Source organism: Haematobia irritans, chromosome 3, assembly GCF_050003625.1.
Source record: "Haematobia irritans isolate KBUSLIRL chromosome 3, ASM5000362v1, whole genome shotgun sequence".
Taxonomy (NCBI): domain Eukaryota; kingdom Metazoa; phylum Arthropoda; class Insecta; order Diptera; family Muscidae; genus Haematobia; species Haematobia irritans.
In genome coordinates this window covers 6,089,297-6,107,642 of record NC_134399.1, presented here as the reverse complement: position 1 = coordinate 6,107,642, position 18,346 = coordinate 6,089,297, and the positions used below count along the sequence as shown (strand labels likewise).

At 29.1% G+C, this 18,346-nt stretch overlaps 1 protein-coding gene across 1 annotated transcript in view; it reads left to right on the top strand.

Annotated features, from left to right (window-relative positions):
* The window catches only part of Pde9 (phosphodiesterase 9), a 369,167-nt gene that overhangs the window by 166,786 nt on the left and 184,035 nt on the right, over positions 1-18,346 (top strand). The window lies entirely within an intron of this gene.

Below are 18,346 nucleotides of genomic sequence, written 5' to 3'. Positions count from 1 at the left end.
TACGTACAATACACTTCCCCAAATTAGGAGACACATCTATATAAATGAAGATCGATTACTTATTCGAAGCACAAAAATTCCCAATGAAGATATTTTGTCGTTGAAATCAGACTTTTATACGATTTTTAAACGGAAATTCGTGCAAAAGAGAGATCGTTCTCATAAATAAAATCAAACCCCAAAAAAAATTGTCCCTGCACTCGACGGATTTCACTTGAAACAAACCGACATAAATTATGCGTATTGTCGAGACCCAGTTGCGTTATGATCAAAAGCCTAAAACCCCACGATTGATTCGAAACAATCGTGAAAGCACAAACACAATTTTCTCGAATCCGCGTGAATATTCCAAATGCAAGGATAATGGAAATAATTGATCATAAATCATAGATTCTAGTTTAGAGTTTTCTAGTATGAAAATCTCTAAAAATGTCTATTTCAGACAGTTTATATAGATTTCCGAGGGTGACTATGAAAATTCTGGTAAACCAATTAGAATCATACGTAAGAACAAAATGGCCCAAGAAATATCCCGAAATTACAAGCAATTCCCATGAATAAATTGTAATTCCCTTCAGGGTTACCATGCAAAAATCCAGGTGACATTCAGTAGAATAATATCGTATAGTTTTCACAGGGTTACAATACAACCTTTGACATAAATTGGGTAAAAATAAAAATGTATAGTTTTCACAGGGTTACTATACAACCTTTAGTACAAAATTGGGTAATATAACACAGTATAGTTTTGACAGGGTTACTATACAACCTTTAGTGTAAAAATCGGGCAAAAATAACCGTATAGTTTTCACAGGGTTACTATACAACCTTTGATGTAAAATGAGCAAAATTAGAGAGTATAGTTTTCACAGGGTTACTATACAACCTTTGACGTAAAATAAAGCAAAATTACACTGTATAGTTTTCACAGGGTAACTATACAACCTTCGGTTCACAAAGTCAGAATACAAAAAGTGATTGGCAGAAGCCTTTTGAGTGATCAGATAGATCAACTTACAGCTTTTCCGGGGAAGCTATTAACCGTCGATATCAGAACCGTGGTTAAACGAATTTTTAGAAACGTAGTTAAACGATTGCTTGAGGTTTTCAAGACTCAGAAATTCCATTAAGAAACCCACCGTGACATGAAGAAACTGGCGATACAAAACACGAAACCGGTGATTTTAAAACTATCGTAAGTTTCCTACAATCTATAATTACTCGCGAATGGGGTTTTCTCAGGAGTAATAAATTCCTCGATATCACTTGAAACGAAAATCCGCCCCCTCTTTAAATCATGAAGTACACCGTAGTTTTACGTTCATGAGAAACCATTTCGATATTTAAATTAACATAATTGTTATACGACGTTAACTTTTAATAGTTGGTATGCGAATTATCGATTTATATTCCGTGTAAAAATCATGAGAAAAAAATTGTTTTTTCGTTGACCATTAAATATATCAAATAATCATAAAAAAATTATATTGATATCAAATTAAATTTAAAACAGAGCAACCAACTTTAGTTAGTTACCGTTCTAAACTAGAGTTAGTAGTTAATGTTAGTTTATGTTTTTGTTTATATTGTGTAGAAATAATTATTTTTTAAATAATCTTCCAAGTTTTAGAATTTTCCCCAATCGATTCATCGATAAATTCTTTCCAAATGATGCTTCTTCTTTATGTCACTCAACTCGAGTGATGAGATTTGTTTTTGTGGATCGTAAGCGAATGTCTTCTTTGGTATGAGTGACACTCACTCTTATTTTAAGAGAATGTTTTCTGATATATATGTGTATGTGTGTAAATGATAAGAGATTATTCCACAGCATGTGTATACAAGTGGTGTAAATGTTTAGAGAATATTTTGTGGTATTTATGTGTATATTCAGGTTTGATTTTAAGAGATTTTCCAAAGCATGAGTGATTTAATGTAGTAATGATGTAGCCGCGAAAACTTTTGGTGTGTGTAACGATAACAAAATTATCTCTATTTATTCTCTAATTTATCCAAATTCTTCTGTGTAGTTTATGGTTGATCTCTTCTTGTGATGGGAAGAAAAAAGCAAATAATATGTGCTTGTGAATTTGATATTTTTTCCCTTTTCTTTGATATTATGATAGATCTTGATATTGCATTTGTATTAGGGTGGATGTTAGTAAAATTTAGTGAATAAACAAAATTATGATTACCTTTTTTTAATGAATAATACTGGGGCTTTATGCTGTAGTCAGGGGGCTACGTAAGAAGAAGAGGGGCTCCAACACACTGGCTGACTATGATGATGGAGCTGGATGTGACGGGTTGTCTGTTGTTGTTGTGGACTGTATTTCTATTTCGCAGAGATCTTCTAATCTCACCAGAGCAAACGATTGGCTATAGGAGACAAGAGGGGTTACTTGTGGAATAGAGTCTCACAGGGAATTCAATCCACACAAGTAAATAAACCCAAGTGGAGGAAACAAAGAAATAAAAACACCAAGAGGAGTCAATTCAATATGTAGTTTATTGGAGCTCAGGTTCCTCACCAGTAAGTTTGTAGCTTCTTCTGCGGTTGGTAAAATAAGTGTAAACCCATGTATTAAGTGTAAACCCATAGGTTTATACACAGAATTTTTTGTGTGTCTAATAGAAGGCAGGAAAATTTTAGGATTTGTTTTTTTATGTATGACGCCTAAAAATATGCTCACTATTCGGGTTTTCAAAGCCCTCCCAAAAGTAGGCATTATTGTTATAGAGCTTTTAAGTGCAATAGACTCTACAAATTTTATACAAAAAATTAAAAAAAAAAAACTGAATTAATTCTGACTTTCTTTTAAATTAAGAAAAAAAAAATCCATTGATCTATCCATTATAATTTCGATTTTTAAAGTTACATTTAAATGCTCGTAGAATATAAATAAAACGTTAAATTATATCTCAAAAATATCTTTATTTTAAAACTATAAGCTGGATCTTAGGATCGCTATCAATACCATAACCTTTAAGTGAAAGTAAACATCTTTGAATCCACGCCTAAATGATGAATGACGCCTAAAAATATGCTCAATATTCGGGTTTTCAAAACCCTCCCCAAAAGTAGGCAATATTGTTATAGAGCTTTTAAGTGCAATGGCCTCTACAAATTTTATAAAAAAAATTTAAAAAAACTGAATTGATTCAGACTTTTTTTTAAATTAAGAAAAAAATTTTCCTTTGATCTATCCATTATAATTTCGATTTTTAAAGTTACATTTAAATGCTCGTAAATGGTTTTGTTAATACATCGCAAAAAGAAAATTAATAAAACGTTAAATGTTATCTCAAAAATATCTTTATTTTAAAACTTTAAGCTAGATCTTAGGCTTGCTATGAATACCATAACCTTTAAGTGAACGTAAACATCTTTGAATCCATGTATACTTTTTTTTTTGAGTGTATCCATAGTTTTGTTTTGGAATTTATTGTCTGCGAATAAATGAGTATGAGTTGGATATGTGCAAAGAGAAAAAAGAACAATGTAAGTGCATTGGGGACAAAAAGAAAAAGAAAAAAAATACACAAAGAAATGATAACAAAAGCGAAAGCAGTCTAAGTGAAAAAAGAGGTCACAAAAGGACAGACGATATTAGGGAAGGAAAAGTGAAATTAACAGAATAGATACAAGGATGAACAATCTTGGCCAAGAGTTTTAAAGACCTCAAGAAAATTACATAAAAAATCTAGGCAATGGAATAGAGGACCAAGTGGAATAAATTGATGTAACGCAGTGGTAAAGAAGAGAAAGGAAACAATAAAATACAGACTATATAAAGGAAGAAGGTAAATATAAAAAAAATCCAGAAAATTTCGGTATATTGTTTTTTGTTTCAAATCAGTTAACAACAGTGTAAGAATTAATAAAATAATAAAATTACTAAAGTTTTGTCAAAAAAATGCTAAATCCATTTCACAAAAATTGCAAATTTTTAAAAACTATTTGAGGTCAAACGTTTAAGATAAGCGTAAGAATGCATTAAAAATTATAAAAATTATTTATTGGGAAAAATGTGAAAAATTTTTTTGTATACACCACCAAAATACTGAATTTGGAACACACCTTTAGAACTCATGCAAATTCAGCGAAATGGCTGCTCAAATGGTGGACATCTGTCCAGGATGTATTTAGCCCGTAAATTCATCGCTTCTGTGCCAACTTTGCACCACTTCCGGTTCCAAAATGAACATATATTGCTAACTTTTTTTTTTTTTGCTGGGTAGTCATGGCTAGATCTTGCTTGATTATCACTAACATAAAGAAATTTTACCGTGTTTTCGTATGGTTTTAAAGAAAATACTTGTCAACAATCAGCCAAATATGATTACGTTTTTTCAGAGATGTCCCATATAATTCATAAGAATAGATAATGGAAATTTCCACAAGGCAAAAAATCTTACTGTTTAACAATAAGCCAAATATGATTTCGTTTCTTTTTTTATATATAATTCCTAAGAATTGATAATGGAAATTTCCAGTTACTATGATATCCGTCCATTAACAAAATTGTAATGAGCTTCATAAGTTTTTCCGAAAAAAAACCCCATTGACAAATTAAATTTCCAATTCCATGAACTAATTTATTGTGACCACGAACTGTGGCCTCAGTCTGATATCCGGTTTACAAAGAACAAATGGCATATGTGGTGGGATTTTGTTCGATTTTCCAACAATCTGGGTAATGATAATAAAACTCTTTAGATAATTGCTTAGAGAAACAGAACGAAAATGAAAAATCAAAAGCTCTTATTCGATTAAATAGCATCCGTTTATGTTTTCTTCTCGATTTCTTTTTTTTATTGTTTCCGTATCCAATTGGTTAGTTAGTTAGTGTGTGTATGTGTGTCATTGACTCTGAGTATGTGTATGTATGTGAGACAATGAAGATCTACACAATTCAGTTCGAATAAATGTCACCTACATATAATAGTGTACATATGTTTCGTTTGTCTCTTGCAGCATCCCCTTGTTTCTTTTATTCTCTCTACTATGTCCATTGGCTTAAAGTGTGTAAATCGACTACTAATCCTTTAAGTAAGACAATACCATTAATTTGTAGCTATACGACATGACTATGCAATTGAAGACACAGATGCATATAAAAGCTATGACAAAATCCCCAGACAAACGTTCTCATATGCCACAATTGCACAATGTATACACATACACACACACACCCTCCCACCCACACACGCTCGTGCTGACACTCATCTATCCTATAAACTCCCACGTTGATAAAAAGCCTTGCGTATGTCATTTCATTTGCACAGATTGTAAAATATATGTTTAACCATTGGCAAAGAGAAAATGAGCGGGAGAGTGCGGGGGAAGAGAATACGTATGTGTGTAGAAGATTAGAATGACCATTAGATTGATTTGGTTGGTGTATGAGTGTTAAACTAACAGTTTTTAAGTGTGAACAAGTATAGAACCAACATAGTGACCCCTCTTGAGACAGGGAGAGTAAGAGAGACACAAACACGAATGAGAGTATGTTAAAGTGATAACCAGATAGACAGTAGCTAGCTAGCTAGTGTAAATCAAAGCTATAATATCACACTTCGTAAAAAATACACACATACACCTTAGTGCTCATTCTATTCTATGGGGTATTTGAGTTTGATTTTTTTTTAGTATTTACTTTTGAGATACTCTTCATGTGAGTAAGTTGCAATCAGTTTCATGTCTATTAAAATGAAAATTAAATGTCACCATGTTAAGTTGGCCAAGAGATAAAATAGAAAATAATAATAGAAACCAGAAGACCGTCATTCATTTAATTTAGTTGTAATGTTAGTTTGTCATTGGCTTAGTCATCAATGTTTGATGAGGAAGAGAATTTTTGGATTTTAAATCGTTTACATTCGCATTGCAAATAGGGATTGTAATGAAGTCGAAAAATCAACATTTCGATTATTTTAAAATTGGAAAAAAATCGATTTTCTATCTAATTAGAAATCAGTGTATACAGGTAAAGAAGTCGCTCGATTTTCGACCTAATTAGAAATCAGTATATACAGGCGAAAGAAATACGCAATGGACCCAAGAATAGTTGATCGTCGACAACGTAGGACACTAACATTTTGGATTTTAAATTGGACAAGAAAACCAATAATGCCGTGTGCTAATATTTTTATAGGGAGATATTTTTTTTTTAAATACTAAAAGTGGGGGGTCTGAATGTCGAATTCCTACATCGCGTTTAATATATAACTAGCTCTGTCTTTGGATGATTTATTATGGACACCTCAGTGTCGCCAGTATTAGTAATTTTTTCCCAAATTAGGTGGGAACGACATTTTTGATTTGAAGACATGAGGATTTAATAGATGACTTTATAGAAATTTGGGAATTTGCAAGACTTACTATCGACACCATTTTCCCCCTCAGTGTCGCCAGTATTGGGGATTATTCTCTAAATAGGGTATAGACGAAATTTTTGGATTAAGGACTTGGGATTAAATGTGAGAATTTCTATAAATGTGGGAATTTCTATCGACATCATTTTCCCCTCACCTCAGTGTCGCCAGTATTTTTCCCCAAATTAGGTGGGAAGGAAATTTTTGAATTGAAGACTTGGCGATTTAATGGAATGGCGGTATTTCTAGAATTTGCAAGATTTATTATCGACACCATTATCCCCCTCAGTGTCGCCAGTATGAGGATTTTTCTCCAAAATAGGTGTAGATGAAATCTTTAAATTAAGGACTTGGGATTAAATGTGCGAATTTCTACAAATGTTGGAATTTCTGTGATTTACTTTGGACTCCATTCTCCCCACACATCAGTGTCGCCAGTATTGGGAATTATTCTCTAAATAGGGTATAGACGAAATTTTTGAATTAAGGACTTGGGGATTAAATAGGAGAATTTCTACAAATGTGGGAATTTCTATGATTTACTATCGACATCATTTTCCCCTCACCTCAGTGTCGCCAGCATTGGGAATTTTTTCTCATATTGGGTGGGAACGAAATTTTTGAATTGAAGACTTGGCGATTTAATGGAATGGCGGTATTTCTAAAATTTGCAAGATTTACTATCGATACCATTATCCCCCTCAGTGTCGCCAGTATGGGAATTTTTCTCCATAATAGGTATAGATGAAATCTATGAATTAAGGACTTGGGATTAAATGTGAGAATTTCTATAAATGTGGGAATTTCTCGGAGATAGGAGAATTTCTACAAATGTGGGAATTTCTATGATTTACTATCGACATCATTTTCCCCTCACCACAGTGTCGCCAGCATTGGGGATTTTTTCCCATATTGGGTGGGAACGAAATTTTTGAATTGAAGACTTGGCGATTTAATGGGATGGCGGTATTTCTAGAATTTGCAAGATTTACTATCGACACCATTATCCCCCTCAGTGTCGCCAGTATGGGAATTTTTCTCCAAAATAGGTATAGATGAAATCTATGAATTAAGGACTTGGGATTAAATGTGAGAATTTCTATAAATGTGGGAATTTCTCGGAGATAGGAGAATTTCTACAAATGTGGGAATTTCTATGATTTACTATCGACATCATTTTCCCCTCACCACAGTGTCGCCAGCATTGGGGATTTTTTCCCATATTGGGTGGGAACGAAATTTTTGAATTGAAGACTTGGCGATTTAATGGGATGGCGGTATTTCTAGAATTTGCAAGATTTACTATCGACACCATTATCCCCCTCAGTGTCGCCAGTATGGGAATTTTTCTCCAAAATAGGTATAGATGAAATCTTTGGATGAAGGACTTGGGGATTAAATGTGAGAATTTCTACAAATGTTGGAATTTCTGTGATTTACTTTCGACTCCATTCTCCCCACACATCAGTGTCGCCAGTATTGGGGATTATTCTCTAAATAGGGTATAGACGAAATTTTTCAATTAAGGACTTGGGGATTAAATAGGAGAATTTCTACAAATGTGGGAATTTCTATGATTTACTATCGACATCATTTTCCCCTCACCTCAGTGTCGCCAGTATTGGAGATTTTCCCCCAAATTAGGTGGGAACGAAATTTTTGAATTTTGAATTGGGTAGTATTTCTAGAATTTGCAAGATTTACTATCGACACCATTATCCCCCTCAGTGTCGCCAGTATGGGGATTTTTCTCCAAAATAGGTATAGATGAAATCTTTGAATTAAGGACATGGGGATTAAATGTGAGAATTTCTATAAATGTGGGAATTTCTCGGAGATAGGAGAATTTCTACAAATGTGGGAATTTCTATGATTTACTATCGACATCATTTTCCCCTCACCTCGCCAGTATTGGGGATTCTTTCCTAAATTGGGTGTTTTCGCAAATTGTATGGGGACGAAATGTTTGAATTGAAGACTTGGGTTTTTAATAGGGAAAATTTCTAGAAATTTGGGAATTTGAGATTACCGATTGAGATACGAATATTTTGGTGACCATTGTGTGGGAGTGCGATCGTGCTGAGTATATTCCAATTTCCTCAATTGGATTGGATTTTCCTATTAAATCTTATATTTAAACCTATAAGGATATATCCTTCCATTAACCTGTTTTTGTGACTTAAACACATGAGCTATCACTATCGTAAATTGAATGAATATTCGTATTTTTTGCTAGCTGACTTGTTAAAACCCCCGGGAGATGATGTGACAACGATTGCTAAATCACATTTGAGTAATCTTTCAACGCTTTTAGTTGAACACATTCGTCCTCTAATCCATTAAAAACTACACACAGAAGGCGGTCTGCCATTGCCATCACCAACAACGATGGTGATGATGATGATGATGATGGCAAACGCAATAGTGAAAATTAATTTAATTAAAAAAAATACATGCTGCAGTTTGAGTTTGATATACGAGTGGTTTATCCTATACCTGTTGGCTTAGTTTATTTACTCACCCTGGAACCGGAACGGGAAAACATTTTAAATTGTTGTTTCCTTTTAATCAGTTTTTAAGGTTTGGATATGTTGTTGAAATAAATAATGATTATTTAGACAATTAAATGCATTAGGGCTGATAATGTTTGGACATAGGGTGTGAATACAAATGGTTTTCGAGTCATGGAAGACAAGGGATTAAAGATTGGATGGAGCATAGCAACTGGAGAATGGATTTTGAAAATCACTTGTAAAAGTTTATAAAAATTATTGAATTTTTATATAAAACTTTAAATTTCAGCCTTGGAGTTATATAAATTTTGGGCTCTGAGAAATAAGGCCCTCTGAAATAAATCCTCAAAACCATAAATGAGATAAGTTCTCAAAAAAGGGGGGAAATATGGCCCCATTTAATTTTTTTTTGGGGTTTTATTTCATGGGAAGTCGTATTGCTTGTAGGCACCTCGAATTAAGGCCTCCTGAAATAAGACCCCACGATTATAAATGAAATAAATTCCTAAAAATATGCTAAATATGGCCCTTTTAATTTTTGGTTTTGGGGTTCTATTTCACCTCAAAATAAAGTTCCCCTGACATAAACCCCCAAAACCATAAATGGAATAAGTTCACAAAAATTGGGGAAATATGGTCCAATTTCATATTTAGTTTTGGGGTTTCATTTCCTAGCAAGCCGTATTACTTTTACGCATCTCGAAATAAAGCCCTTTTAAAAAAATCGCAAAAACCATAAATGAAATATGTTCCCAAAACTTGGGGAAATATGGCTCCATTTCATGTTTTGTTGTGGGATTTTATTTCATGAGAAGTCGTATTATTTGTAGGCACCTCGAAATAAAGCCCCCAGGAATAAATCCCCGAAACCATAAATAAAATAAATTCCTAAAAAGTGGTGAAATACGGCCCCATCTCATTTTTATTTTTGGGAGTTTTATTTCATGGGAAGTCATATTATTTGTAGGCACCTCGAAATAAAGTACCCCTAAAATAAATCCCCAAAACCATAAATGAGATAAGTTCCCGAAAATGGGAAATATGACCCCATTTTATTTTTATTATTGGGGATTTATTTCATATTACCCCTAAAAGAAATCCCCAAAATGATAAGTGATATAAGTTCAGTTGGGGAAATATGGTCCCATTTTATGTTTAATTTTGGGCTTTTATTTCATGAGAAATCGTATTATTTGTAGGCACCTCGCAAAAATGCCCCCTGAAAAAATTGCAAAAAACATAAATGAAATAAGTTCCCAAAAATTGGTGAAATTTAATTTGGGGTTTTATTTCATGGGAAATCGTATTATTTGTAGGCACCTCGAAATAAAGCCCCCTCAAATAAATTTCCAAATCATATATGAGATAAAATCCCAAAAATGGAAAATATTACCCCATTTAATTTTTATTTCTGGAGTTTTATTTCACGGGGTATCATATTACCCCAAAACCTTAAATGATATAAGTTCCCAAAATTTTGGTAAATATTGCCCAGTCATTTTTATTTTTGGGATTTTATTTCATAGGGACTTATTTCATAGAGCCTCCTTGAACTCATTAATTTGCTGTACATTATGTTGTACTTCTTGAAATCATTCTTCTTATAGCCTGGAATTTTAAACCCACAGTCTTTGAAATCGAATTTCTTCTTAAAAATGCACTTCTTCTAATTTGAGATATTCTAAAAACCAAAAACTGCTCTTTATTATTTTCTCACTTCATATTGGATATCATAATCCATTATCGTTAATCTTATTCCAGCTACTTTATAGCGATACCCATAGATAAATATTACCTTTATATTTAATAAAACTTTCATGAATTGAATTGACCTAAATCAAGAGGCTTTCAATTAATCTAACAAGACATGATTCTCAACAGAACAGATTTTTCCAAACTCTAATGAGAATTTTCATATTTTTCTTTTTGCCTCCTTCTTAAATGATTAACTGAAAATCCTTAAAAATCTTACAATTTTTCTTTACATTGCGTGTGTTTTGTTTTTGTCTGTGAATGTTTTCTCCGAAGAATGAAAGTATCCAATGTTGCTACGACTTTTGTGTTGGAAGCTGATCTTTGTCAAATGTGATTTATCATTTTGGGCTAGGGCATTGTTATGGACGCTGTCCTTTGGGTATCATTATTTACAAATATCACAGTGATGAATGAACGTTTCCATCTTAGTTGAATGGAAGAAATTCTCTATAGGAGTGTTGAAGATATATAAATTATCTCATACCTGTACTGATAACAGGTAAATGCTCAAGGCGATGAGCAACCATTAATATTGGGTGAGTTTTATAAAGGAATAAGGATAGAGGATTTTTTTTTCTCCAGAGAAGGTGGGTTAATTTAGCCGCATGATTAAAAAAAGGAATTAAAAATAGCATTCATTGCATACCCTTGAGGCGAATATATTTAGAGCCTTTCTTTAACATGACATTGCAGATACATAATTCCATCCTTTATAAAAAATTATCCAAAATTATATAGTATTACTCTAAGAAATTTCTCAATTGCAATAAAACATTTTAATTAATAGAAATCGTAGCAATAATTCCACAAAAACAAAACTAATCAATAAAGCATTCCTTAAAACCAAATATAAAAATAAAATCCCTATAAAGTCATAGCATACCTTGAGGCGGTTAGGTTAGGTGGCAGCCCGATGTATCAGGCCCACTTAGACTATTCAGTCCATTGTGACACCACATTGGGGAATTTCTCTCTTATCACTGAGTGCTGCCCGATTCCATGTTAATCTCAATGACAAGGGACCTCCTTTTTATAGCCGAGTCAGAACGGCGTTCCACATTGCATTGAAACCACTTAGAGAAGCTTTGAAATGTCACCAACATTACTGAGGTGGGATAATCCACAGCTGAAAAACTGTTTGGTGTTCGGTCGTAGCAGGAATCGAACCCACGACCTTATGTATGCAAGGCGGGCATGCTAGCCGCGGTGGCTCCCTACCCTGAGGCGATTAGTGAGGCAGTTAGTGATATTGGATAGTCCGAAAATATATACCACTAAAAGTAAATTCTTTAATATAGTATTTCTTAAAATAAAATTTAAAAAATAATACCTACAAAATTATAGCATACCCTGAGGCGGATATAAGTGTACGGTGCCTCATATATAACGAAAAATAAATTAAATCGCTACTTTCATTTTTTAAATTTAATTGTTCAAAAGAACTTAGAAAGTACTTTGATAGTATGACCTAACACGACAATTAAAATTTTAAAAGATATTGAATATATCGAAAATTATGTCAAGATTTTATTTCTATAGAAAATTTTGTTAAAATTTTATTTCTATAGAAAATTTTGTAAAAATTTTATTTCTATAGAAATTTTTGTCAACATTTTATTTCTATAGAAAATTTTGTCAAAATTACATTTCTATAGAATTTTTTTCAAAATTTTATTTATGTAGAACATTTTTTCAAGATTTTATTTCTATAGAAAATTTTGTCAAAATTTTATTTGTATAGAAAATTTTGTCAAAATTTTATTTCTATAGAATTTTTTTTCAAAATTTTATTTCTATAGAAAATTTTTTCAAAATTTTATTTCTATAGTTTTTTTTTTCAAAATTTTATTTCTATAGAAAATTTTTTCAAAATTTTATTTCTATAGAAAATTTTTTCAAAATTTTATTTTTATAAAAAATTTTGTCAAAATTTTATTTTTATAAAAAATTTTGTCAAAATTTTATTTTTTATAAAAAAATTTGTCAAAATTTTATTTTTATAAAAAAATTTTGTCAAAATTTTATTTCTATAGCAAATTTTGTCAAAATTTTATTTCTATAGAAAATTTTGTCAAAATTTTATTTCTATAGAAAATTTTGTCAAAATTTTATTTCTATAGAAAATTTTGTCAAAATTTTATTTCTATAGAAAATTTTGTGAATTTTTTTATTTCTATAAAAATTTTTGTGAAATTTTTTATTTCTAGTGAAAATTTTGTAAAATTTTTTATTTCTATAGAAAATTTTGTGTAATTTTATTTCTGTAGAAAATTTTGTCAAAATTGTATACAATATTTTCTCAAAATTTTGTTTCTATAAAATTTGTCAAAATTTTATTTCTATAGAAAATTTGGTCAAAATTTTATTTCGATAGAAAATTGTGTCAAAATTTTATTTCGATAGAAAATTTTTTCAAAATTTTAGTTCTATAGAAATTTTTTTCACAATTTTATTTTTATAAAAAAGTTTGTCAAAATTTTAGTTCTATTGAAAATTTTGTCAAAATTACATTTCTATAGAATTTTTTTTCAAAATTTTATTTTTATAGAAAATTTTGTCAAAATTTTATTTATATAGAAAATTTTTTCAGGATTTTATTTCTATAGAAAATTTTGTGAAATAATTTATTTCTATTGACAATTGTGTCAAGAAATTAATTTCTATAGAAAATTTTGTCAAAAAGTTTACTTCTATAGAAAAATTTCTGATATTTTTTCTTTGGAAAATTTTGTCAAAATTTTATTTCTATAGAAAATTTTGTCAAAATTTTATTGCTATAGAAAGTATTGTCAAAATTTTATTTCTATAGAAAATTTTGTGAATTTTTTTATTTCTATACAAATTTTTGTGAAATTTTTTATTTCTATTGAAAATTTTGTAAAATTTTGTATTTCTATAGAAAATTTTGTGAAATTTTATTTCTGTAAAAAATTGTGTCAAAATTTTATTCCTATACAATATTTTCTCAAAATTTTATTTCTAGAAAATTTGTCAAAATTTTATTTCTATTGAAAATTTTGTCAAAATTTTATTTCTATAGAAAATTTTGCCAAAGTTTTATTTTTATAGAAAATTTTGTCAAGATTTTATTTCTATAGAAATATTTTTCCAAATTTTTTTCTATAGAAAATTTTGTCAAGATTTTATTCATGTAGAAAATTTTGTCAAAATTTTATTTCTATAGAAAGTTTTGTCAAAATTTGATTTCTATAGAAAATATTGTCAAAATTTTATTTCTATTGACAATTTTGTCAAAATTTTATTTCGATAGAAGATTTTGTCAAAATTTTATTTCGATAGAAGATTTTGTCAAAATTTTATTTCGATAGAAAATGTTGTCAAGATTTTATTCATATCGAAAATTTTGTCAAAATTTTATTTCTATAGAAAGTTTTGTCAAAATTTTATTTCTATAAAATGTTTGGTCAAATCTAGCAAACCATTAAGAATTCTACCAAACAGTAAAAAAATTTTGTAGAATTCTACCAACTGTGGTCATAACCTCTCGCGTTGTCCAACTTTTCCAAAGCCTTTTTTACATGCAATTGTCGTATCTGATTCACATTTGATCTTCTCTTACCATCCGCTTCAGAAATAATTTGATTTAATTTCGTTTTAGAAAAGAATACCAAGTGTTAATGTAGTTGATCGGATTATACTTCTGCGCACCTGTTACCAGTACGTAGATAAATATGAACCCCTAAAAGTATGCAATACGATTTGTAGTAAAAACACAACCATTATTATTTTTATTGGGAATTGCGTGTGGTTGTTGCTTTTTTTTTTGCCTTTTGGCATATTTTGATAAAGATGTTTTTTCTCCTTTGCTTTATCTACTCTTGATATTTGTCTCTGTGGTCGTTTGGGGGTTTTTCGCTCTTTTCTTTCCCATACATCATTTGGATGATGTATTGTGCCGTTGTGGTTAAAACAAATATAAGACTTATAGCTATTTTCAAAGCTTCAATGGAAACAATGGGCTAATGTATTAAAGTGTAGGGAATGGTGATATAGTGTGTGTGTGTGTGGTATCCTAAGATCCTGTATTGGCCTTTGTTGTTTTGCTTTAGGCTTCCATTGTGGGTTTGTTATTCATCAATGTGAATATATGCGTATGGTTGTGTGTGTCTGTATATGAGTTATCAATCATTACTGAGATGGCTAATACAATATGTAGTGCAATTGTTGTAGTTGTTTGTGTTATTTTACAGAATTCCAGATATCCTTCTTTGTTGATATCTTTGACAATACCCATGTAGCAGCAGTTGTATCAGCTGCTTTCTCCTATGAAAAAGAGTTTACTTTGTAAATGTAATCAACATGTAAACAATCGTTCATTGTATTTACACAGGACAAAGTGTGTAGAACAGACCGCCTTGGCTTGTTAACTTCTTAACGCCTTTATAGCCATAAGACATTTTGGGTTATTTACTTTATTACAACAATATTGCAACTGTATAACTTTTAACCAAATACATATTTATGAAATACAGAGAAAAAGAGAGACCGAGCGGGGGAGAGGAAAAGAGAATTGGAACAAGAACCTATATAAAGTTTTAGCGAGGGGAACAGACCATGTGGTTACAGTGGTTTAGATAAATGATCACCCCAAAAATATTATTGTACTATTTTTCTACGGAAAATGTAATCCTTATTTGAGGAATATCATAAATATTTAGCTTGTGACGGATAATGTGTGGGATCACTTCTCTATAAATTTTCTTGGGAATCAAATAATGATTACCAAGAGCATATAACCGATAAATCGACGGACGGACCAATGAACTAGTGGCCTTTTATAGATCCACTCGGGTGATAATTTTATATCGACCTACATACTGTTGGCTATAGATTCTGCTGCAGAAATTCTTATATATTTTATATATTGATTGGAGAACAAATGTTTGTATCCAAAGCCTTTTCTGTTACCACGTCTAAATAATAACCCTTCTCTCTCTTGATCGACTTTTTCAAATATCAGTGGAAGCATTGCCGCAAAAACTTTGTACACTGATCCTTGCAGGACAGCTACTACCTGTCTGGCTTCTTGATGAAAAATCAAAAAATATCTATAAATGAAAATTGTTGGGAAACGTGGAAAATGCGATGAGAAATGGGTTCCTCATTTGGAAGGAGAACAAATAACGTCGTTCGATTTTTTAAATTATTTTGTTTAAAATTGTCTTCTCTGTTTTAATTGAAATTTGTCGGTAACGTAAAGAGTTACCCTGTGTAAGAATAGGGTTATTTCCGTTTTTGAACTAAGCTGGGTAGGGCCCGTTTTGCTCACTTTTGGTAAAATCAAGTTATTATATTCCCTGAATTCTGAAACTTCGAATAGAATGTAGATGCTGGTCATGAGTAATTTGAGCTTAACTAGGAAATTTTACATAGGTTCTGCGGTTCAAATAGAATATGGATAGAGAGGGGAAATTTTCTATAAAAAAATTGACAAAACTTACTATAAAACTACCAATGTGGTATCACAATGGACGGAATAGTCTAAGTGAGCCTGATACATCGGGCTGCCACATAACCTAACCTAACCTACTATAAAACTAAAATTTTGACAAAATTTCTATAGAATAAAAGGTTGACAAAATGTTGTATAAAAATAAAATTTTGACAACATTTTTTATGTAAATAAAATATTGACAAAATTTTTATAGAAGTAAAATGTTGACAAAATTAAATATAGAAAAAAAATTGTGACAAAATTTTCTATAAAAATAAACTTTTGACAAAATTTTTTATAGAAATAAAATTTTGACAAAATTTTCTATAAAAATAAACTTTTGACAAAATGTTTTTATAGAAATAAACTTTTTATAAAATTTTTTATAGAAATAAAATTTTGACAAAATTTTCTATAAAAATAAACTTTTTACAAAATTTTTTATAGAAATAAAATTTTCACAAAATTTTCTATAGAAATAAAATTTTGACAAAATTTTCCATAGAAATAAAATCAAAATTTGGAAAAACTTTTCTATAAATATACAAATTGGACAAAATTTTCTATAGAAATAAAATTCTGACAAAATTTATAGAAATAAAATTTTGACTAAATTTTTTATAGAAATAAAATTTTGACAAATTTTTCTATAGAAATAAAATTTTGACAAATTTTTTTATGGAAATAAAATTTTGACAAATTTTTCTACAGAAATAAAATTTTAACAAATTTTTCTACAGAAATAAAATTTTAACAAAATTTTCCATAGAAATAAAATTTTGACTAAATTTTTTATAGAAATAAAATTTTGACAAATTTTTCTACAGAAATAAAATTTTAACAAAATTTTCTATAGAAATAAAAGTTTGACAAATATTTCTATAGAAATAAAATTTTGACAAATTTTTTTATAGAAATAAAATTTTGACAAATTTTTCTACAGAAATAAAATTTTAACAAATTTTTCTACAGAAATAAAATTTTAACAAAATTTTCTATAGAAATAAAATTTTAACTAAATTTTTTATAGAAATAAAATTTTGACAAATTTTTTTACAGAAATAAAATTTTAACAAATTTTTCTACAGAAATAAAATTTTAACAAAATTTTCTATAGAAATAAAATTTTGACTAAATAGAAAAAAATTTTTCTATAGAAATAAAATTTTGACAAATTTTTTTATAGAAATAAAATTTTGACAGAAACAAAATTTTAACAAATTTTTCTACAGAAATAAAATTTTAACAAAATTTTCTATAGAAATAAAATTTTAACTAAATTTTTTATAGAAATAAAATTTTGACAAATTTTTCTACAGAAATAAAATTTTAACAAAATTTTCTATAGAAATAAAATTTTGACGAAATTTTTATAGAAATAAAATTTTGAAAAATTTTTCTATAGAAATAAAATTTTAACCAAATTTTCTATACGAATAAAATTTTGACAAATTTTCTATAAAAATAAAGTTTTGACAAATTTTTCTATAAAAATAAATTTTGGCAAAATTTTCTATTTTTTTGACAAAATTTGCTTTAGAAATAAAAACAACTTTTTCTATAGAAACTTTTGACAAAATTTTCTATACAAATAAAAATTTTGACAAAATTTTCTATTGAAATAAAGTTTTGACAAAATATTCAATAAAAATAAGGAAAAAAATTCTGACAAAATTAATAAAAATTAAATGTTGAAAAAATCTTCTACAGAAAATTAAATATAGAAATAAAATTTTGACAAAATGTTCTATCAAAATAAACTTTTGACAAAATTTTTTATAGAGGTAAAATTTTGACAAAATGTTCTATAGAAATAAAATTTTGAAAAAATTTTCCATAGAAATAACATTTTTGACATAATATTCTATAAAAATAAAATTTGGACAAACTTTTCTATAAAAATACAAATTGGACAAAATATTCTATAGAAATAAAATTCTAACAAAATTTTCTATAGAAATACAATTTTGACAAAAATTTCTATAGAAATAAAATGTTGACAAATTTTTTATAGAAATAAAATTTTAACAAAATTTTCTATAGAAATAAAATTTTGACTAAATTTTTTATAGAAAGAAATTTTTAAAGAAATAAAATGAAATAAAATTTTGACAAATTTTTCTATAGAAATATAATTTTGACCTAATTTTCTACACGAATAAAATTTTGACAAATTTTCTATAAAAATAAACTTTTGACAATATTTTCTATAAAATTAAATGTTGACAAAATTTTCTTTTTTTTT